This window comes from Pristis pectinata, chromosome 9, assembly GCF_009764475.1.
Source record: "Pristis pectinata isolate sPriPec2 chromosome 9, sPriPec2.1.pri, whole genome shotgun sequence".
NCBI classification, from domain to species: domain Eukaryota; kingdom Metazoa; phylum Chordata; class Chondrichthyes; order Rhinopristiformes; family Pristidae; genus Pristis; species Pristis pectinata.
The window spans coordinates 69557247-69565449 of NC_067413.1; positions in this window are offsets into that span (position 1 = coordinate 69557247).

Consider the following 8203-nt stretch of genomic DNA (forward strand, 5'->3'; position numbering starts at 1 on the left):
TGCAAAAATCAATATGTTGCTTTGAAAATAGTATGTCCTGTATAGTTTAATTAGGAATATAATTGATTTAAGGTATCTTCTATTATGAACTATCCCTTTCAGTTGTCATAATGAAAAAAACAGAATACTTGGTGTCTTTTTGGATTATTTCCATCAGAAATTGCTGAGGAACAAGCATTTCCTGTAAACATATTCAAAGTTTGGTGAGGTACTTGTATGACCCGACTGCTCCACCAAGTGGAAAATTTGTGAATTAATCTTCTGTTTGATCAGTAACAGTAATGGATCGGATCTATCAAGCACATTTAACATTGACAAACTTTCCTAGGCATTTCATTGGTGTGTTATCCGCATAAATTTAATATCACCCACAAGGAGAGGTATTAGGACAGACATTGTTCATAGAAGTTTTTTTAAACACAAACGTCTTTACAGAGGAATGGAAGGGATGTTAGGACGAGAATTCTAGATTTTTGGCTGTTGAAGGCACTGATGCGAGTGGTGAATTAATTAAATTCAGGGATGATTGGAATAACATGGAAACTCTCAGATTTCAGTATGGAGAAGGTCACAGAGATGATGAGGAGTGAGGCAATGAGCAATTTAAAAAGAATGAGAATTTTAAGATTAAGGCACTACCCAACTGGGAAGCAATGTATTTTGGTGAACATAAAGTTGATGGTTGCATAGTTTTAGGTGACCTCAAGTTAGTGGGTGTTAGAAAGAGGGAAATCAGTCAAGTGCATATTAGAATTGTCAAGTCTAAAGGTAATGAGGGCTTCGTGAACATGAGCGTGAGTTTGGGAGATGCTGCTTGAGAAGCCTAACTGATTAACTGCAGTATGTTTTGTATATGGCACACACAGTAACCAAGATGGAGGAAATGGATGGTTAGATGGTGTCAAGATTCCTGAGTGTTGATGGAGCAAATTTCATTGAGATAAATGGAATGTAGTGAATGAGGACAATAAGAGATTTCCTTGCCCACATTTGACCTGATGCCATGACACTTTGTGGGGTCTAGAGTCAATGTGGAGGACTCCCAGGGCTACTCCCTCCTGCCTGTATTCGCTGTACCACCACCCCTGGTGAGTCTGTACCTTATGTTTGTGTTGAAGGAGTCTGGCACTTTGTGAATTCCACTGTATCCAACTTGACTAATCTGTTGCCTTGGTAAATAGTCAAGTGTTGCTCAACTAATCTGTGGGGAAAGGTCTAATTTGAGAGAAATCATTTTCAGTGAGACCAAATTTATTCTGTCCAAATTTAGTGCCTATTGTTCATCTGGTTTTATTCTTTCTCTGCTTCAATATAGCACTCAGGATACATTTCAAATGGCTTGCTAGGCCATTTCAGAGGACAGTTTAGAGTTAACCACATTGTTGTGGTGTTGAGCCACATGAAGGCCAAACCATGTAAGGATAGTAAATTTCCATCCCGAAAGGACGCTGATAAACGAGGTGGGTTTTATATAACAATCGGTAGTTTTGTGGTACCTTTACTAAGCTAATTAAACCAGATTTTTTTATATAGGTGAATTCAAGTTCCGCAACTGCCGTGGTAGGTAGGATCTGAATTCACATTTCTGACTGATTATTCCAGTAACTTACCTCACCACTGACTGATAAAAGTTGATTGCTGTGATTAGGCAACAACTCGATTGCATTGCTTCATGCTATCACCAGAGTGGTTGGAGGCAAATTTTGAACCTTGGTATTCTTTTAATCTGTCAGATCCTACACTCCTTTTCAAACAGTCCAGTGGGTGCATTACTGTTGCTATTCATGCTTGTTCTGAACTTCATGGGTCAAGAATGTTTGCCTATTCTGCACGCATATCTGAACGTTCACTTGTCAAGGACTACCTACAACGATTCATAATTACAACTGGATTACAGAGTCCTTTTTCTGCTTGATGTTTTTAATATTTTTTGTCCCATTTACTTCTTTTAATTCACTTACCTCCTTCACCCCCACCCCCTCTCACTGCCACCATCTTCAATTTGACTTCAGTGTTCCATACCTCTCTACAAAAACATAGAGAATGCTGAAAGCACTCAGCAGCTCAGGCAGTATCAATGGGGAGAGAAACGATGGGCATTTTGGGCCAAGGGCCCTTTGTCAGAACTGGAAAAGTGAGAAAGCTGTGTTTTAAGTTGCAGAGAGAGATGGAGAGAGCAGAAAGGAATATCTGTGATGGGATCAGACCAAAGTTGTCAAGGTAACAATTAATTGAAAGAAGAGCAGATGGAACAAGATGATACAGAGACAAACTGAAACATAAACTAAAATAAAAATGTAGCCACATCTGTGGGAAGAGTGTTTATCTGACATTGTTGAATACTGAGTCCCGAGGGTTGTAGCATGCCTCATCAGAAAGATCAGCTGCTGTTCCTTGAGTTTATACTGGCATTGTTGGAGCAGTATGGAAACCAAAGACCTGAGGGATGGAGAACTAAAGTGACAGGTGACTGGAAGATCAGGGTTGTCCATGTGGATGGAATACTAATTGGTTTCTTCAATAAGGTGATGCTTGGTAATTGACAGGTTGGGGATTAGTTCCTACAGCTAGAAATATAGGGGGTGGTTGGGTGCCAGCAAACCAGGATTCCATGAAAGGGCACTTGTAGGGCTCAGAGAAAATCTCATAGAATTCTGTGTGGTGTTAGGATTGATAGCTTTCCTAGGTATTACTAGTTCACTGTCCACTTCCCTTCCTGCCTATGTCTTTAGTGTTTACCACAATTCCCAACTTTTTTAAAAAAAAACATTAAAAACTTTACTTATACAGCATGGTAACAGGCCTTTCTGTGCTGCCCAATTCACTGGTGGGAGCAGTGATGAGATTACTGATCCATTGTCCGCAGCTCAAGACTATCTGCTAGCTAACTTAGCTGTGTCATCTGGGGGACCTGTAGTAAAAACACTTGGACATGGTCAAAATCAACACTGGATGTGTTTGGCACCCCCGTTATTCAATCTGTGGACATGCAGTTGAATGCAACCATGTGCAACAAATCTAGAACTCTCACTAAACTCCCCTCTGCAAGCTTCTGCCCATGCTGATATCACTCTGCCATACATCCATAGTCAAAGGTTTTTGTGCACTTAATTTCCCTTTTTCAAAATTACACTATTTTGCTTCATGGTTTCTCCTTGCCCTCCCTAACAAAATGTATAACAACATTTTTCTGTACCAGTTAACTGTCCACTTCCCTTCCTGCCCATGTCTTGTGTTTACCACAATTTCAACCTTTTTTAAAAACTTTAAAAACTTTATTTATGCAGCATGGTAACAGGCCTTTCTGGCCCAACGAGTCTGTGCCACCCACTTACACCCATGTTATTTGCAAATTTTTAAATTGTATTCTGTATCCCATGTCATTAAGGCTTACCATAAATTCAGTGCTCCTGGTGATAAACTGTAGGGATACCGCTATATATCTCCCTCCATCTTGAAAATGGGCATTTACTGCAAGAACTTTCTTAAGACCTTTTAAACAATCATGTACACAACATGCACTCTCTATCACCTCATCCAAAAACTTAAATTGGTCAAACAAAGTTGCCTTTTGACAGATCTAAGCCAGCTCTGCTTTCTTAATTAACAGTGAATAATCACTGTGCTGCCAATAGTGCATTGGGGAGGAAGTCTGGCCAATTGCACTTCTTGATGGAAGAGATTTACTACCATCATTCTTAAAACGTCAGTAGTTTAGGAGCTTCAGTGGCATTTATCAGACTTGGCCAGTTTCATATCCTGGACTCTTGCCCATTAACAACTACTCCCATTTAGTCATGGTCATATTGCTGCCAGAGAATTTCATATGGTTGTATGGGGCATGGAGGTAAGCAAATCCCAGCCTGCAGATTGAACCTACTATTTACCACTAAGTCCCTTGTACATGTCATCTGCCTGCCTAGCTGATGGGTAAATGTAAAATCCTGGGTATGCAATGTTCTCTACATCCTTAGAACATAGAACACTGCAGCACAGTACAGGCCCTTTGGCCCACAATGTTGTGCCAACATTTTATCCTGCTCTAAGATCTATCTAACCCTTCCCTCCCACCTAGCCCTCCATTTCTGTATCATTCATGTGTCTATCTAAGAGTCTCTTAAATGTCCCTAATGTATCTGCCCCCACAACCTCTGCCCGGCAGTGCATTCCACACACCCACCACTGTGTGTGTGTGTGTGTGTGTGTGTATAAACAAAACTTGCCCCTGACATCACCCTTATATCTTGCTCCAATCACCTTAAAATTATCTCCTCTCGTTATCCATTGTCGCCCCAAGAAAAAGTCTCTGACTGTCCACTCGATCTATGCCTCTTTTCATCTTGTACACCTCTATCAAGTCACCTCTCATCCTCCTCCTCTCCAAAGAGAAAAGTCCTAACTCACTCAACCTATCCTCATAAGACATGCTCTCCAATCCAGGCAGCATCCTGGTAAATCTCCTCTACACCCTTTCTAAAGCTTCCACATCCTTCCTATAATGAGGCGACCAGAACTGAACACAATACTCCAAGTGTGATCTAACCAGAGTTCGATAGAACTGCAACATTACCTCACGGCTCTTGAACTCAATACCCTGACTAATGAAGGCCAGCACGCCATATACCTTCTCAACAACCCCATTGACCTGCGCGGCAACCTTGAGGGATCTGTGGATGTGGACCTCAAGATCCCTCTGTTCCTCCACACTGCTAAGTGTACAAGAGTGCATGTACAAATGTGCCAACCTTTGTCTATAATACAAAAGATGCTCTTTTAAATTCTTTAGTCTTGCTAGGAATGTGCGCTCCTGTCTCTGAAACACTGGTATTTATTCTCCAATAGGAGGGGAAAGTACACACACATGTGGTACTTATATTTTAAAGGAAAAGTGTAAAAGAGGAGATTGGATGACCCAAAAGGAAAAAAGAAATATTAACTGACTAACTTCCCCTTAAACATTCGAGCTTGAGCACTCCAGTCCCGTTTTTAGAAACCTTTGTACTTGAAGTTCTTCTTTTGACCTTAATAGGCTTTGTGCATTCCACATACAGGCCTTACAGCCCTTTTTTTACTTTTCCGGTTGGCTGTGCTGCACTGAACTGAGTTTAATGGGCATATATTAGGTGACTGTCCCCTAATTAACAAAACAATGAGGTAATACAATCTAATTTTGGCATCACATTTACTGTTGCCGTTTGCCCATAGAAATAGTGGTAATGACTATTCCTCCCTGAATTTGCAGTTTTTGCACTTGAAGGGTTGATCACGATCCTACTCAAGGGCCATTTGGCCTAATCCCACTTCAATTTCTTGTAACGAACTGGCAGCAATAAAGGAACAGAGGTGGTTATTTATGGGGTTTTCGTCATGGCTATATTTGCTGAGTGCAGGATTCTGGTATCCTGCACTCTCAGTAAACTCTGAACTTTAAGTTTATTGGTGTCATTAGATTATGCATACTGTGTTAATCTTTACTTTATTATTACCACTGCCATTATCCTAACAGGGGCTCCACTGAAAGAAATAACAATTTCTTGGCTAAACTATGTGCTAAATGAAATACTTGCTTAAAGAAAACTCAAATTTTAGTTCAGAATTTTGGCATAAAATTTGAGTGTTTGATTACACCACTTGTAATATAACCTGCATTCAAGTACGTAAATGTTAATACAATGAAGTTTCTTCAGTGTGAGCTATTATTGGTCGAGCAACAACCCAGGACACTTGCGATCAGAATTGTTTTATTTGTTATTCTTTTGAGTTAAATTTACCTAAAACATGAAATTCACTTGACTTGAGTAATACAGCATGGAAACAGGCCCTTCGGCCTGACTCATCCATGCTGACCATGGTGCCCACCAAGCTAGTCTCATTTGCCCACATTTGGCCCATGTCTGAAACGCCTATCCATGTAGTTATCCAAAATTTGAGCTTTATGATTTAAAGTTAACAGTTTGTTCTGTCGCCCATTAATATCATTTCTTGGCATAAATTATCAGAAGACAAACTATTAATATTGCACATGTAACATAGGAAACAATTGGGTAATATTAAGACTTAAATCATCATAGATACTAAAGTGTTAAATCTACTGCATTATACTGAGCATCTCTCAAAAGTTCCAAAGTGCAGTAGGTGAGCCCACACCACAAAATAGTTACACGTTGGCAAAAGTTATTCATACATAAGATTGTCCTTTCCCTGTAAACTATTAATTCACATGTAGTATGTAACTCACTGACATTCGCATTACATGGTTCTTTTTTGTTTGCACTATTCCTGTTAATAGCTGGGCTTAATGTTTCACTCTTTCATTCAATCGTTCATGTTTTCTGGCCTAGGAACAAATGCTTCATAAGGTAACTCATTGGCCAGATTAGGAGTGTTTTTCATGTGAAGACAAATTTTTGTGCATTACTTTCCAGTAAGATTTGGGGTACCATTCCAAAGTGTTAAAATGATTCGAAGAGTAAAAAATACTAAGTTTAGATTTACAGTAGTTGGACAGATGTTATATCCAAAAGGACTCAGTGGGTAAGCACAATCTACCAATTAGATTGGGAGCTGCGGTTTCCAGAGTACTTTTCTGTCAAGTTTCAAAATTCCATGAGGACAAAGGTTACAAATAAGCCCTTTCAAACAAGCCTATATAGTAGTGTTAATTTATAAACTCCAATCAGTTATACATCTCTACATTTAATGTAACACTGAGAATCTGTACATTTTTGTAACTCTAATCCACTGAAGCATTAAAGACACATCTTTAAATTTTGAATATTTTACTGCATACATTTACTGACAGAAAATAAGTTAAAGCTGTATATTGAAAAATTCTTCATTCTCTAGCCATGATATAGGCTGCAGATGTTTTTAAAAAAACAGACAGGGAAAGGATGTTGGGAAATAACTATTGAAAAGTGGTTTACTGACCATTTGTATGCAGTTCTGTCCTCAACCCATCCCTGTACTCATATCCTTTCTCCATCAACACTTGCTGATCGGAGATTAAACCACCTTTCCTTGAAGGAGAACCGAGGTTCATGTCACAAAGCCAGCAATGATAAACCCGGAATCATAAGTTCTAAATGCTCCAGAAGTGAAAAAAGGATTAATGGATAAGGGGCTCAAGCTTTCTACATAAAATTAATGAATGAATTGATTAACAGTTATGAATTAATCAATATAACAGCAAAAAAAATAGGAGATGGCCATTTGGCCCCTTGTGTCTGTTCTGCCATTTAATAAGATTACGGCTGATCTTTTACCTCAGTGCCACTTTCCTGCTCTAAACCCATTTCCCTTGATTCCCTTAATATTGCAAAAGAATTACTGATCTCCATTTTATACTCAATGACTGAGCCTCCACAGCCCTCCGAGGTGTAGCATTCCAAAGAGCCGCCACCCTCTGAGCAAAGAAATTTCTTCTCATCTCAATGCTGAATGAGTGACCCCTGAGTTTGAACTATGACCCCAATGTTTCTGGGCACCCCAACAAGGAGGAGGAGAAAAACATTTACCCTATCAAGCCCAATAAGAAGTTTGTATCATTGAGATCATCTCATTCTTCTGAGAGCATATAGGCCTAGTCTGTTTAATCTCTCTTTATAGGACCATCCACCCACCTGTTTTTGCAGTGCTACAGCGAATGCAGTGGTAGATCCTGAGAGATTAACATTTAAACATAATAGAGAATAGCACTGCAATTTGTTACCCATGATCCAAACACAAATCTTCTTCTTCCACTTAGCATTAAATGCATTCAAAACAAAGGTTTTGCCAAAGACTCCTAAACCTGCATGTTTAGGCTGGAATCCTCAATTCCCAGCCACCAAATGAAGGTTCCAACGGGTATTCTGGCAGACTTGTCTAAGAAATTGTACATGTTCAAAGCTCTTGGGACAACAACAAATTCAGGCATGGAAATGTTGAAAGTTCTTGTACCAGGGGAATTTTGTTGCATTTAGACACAACAGCTTCTGTACATTTAGTTATGCCATTCCTTGATGGGGTGGGCTAACTTTTCCAAGAAATGTATCTCCCCAATATAATCAGAAGTTAAGGATTTTAGGATTTGTAATTTCTCTCAACCAATACAACAAGACCAATCATTTGTTAATAAACTGATACAATTGTCTCTCATTATTTTTAACATCCTGTACAGATGAAATATTGAGTGTGATGGTGATAACTGTGTTTCTCTTTG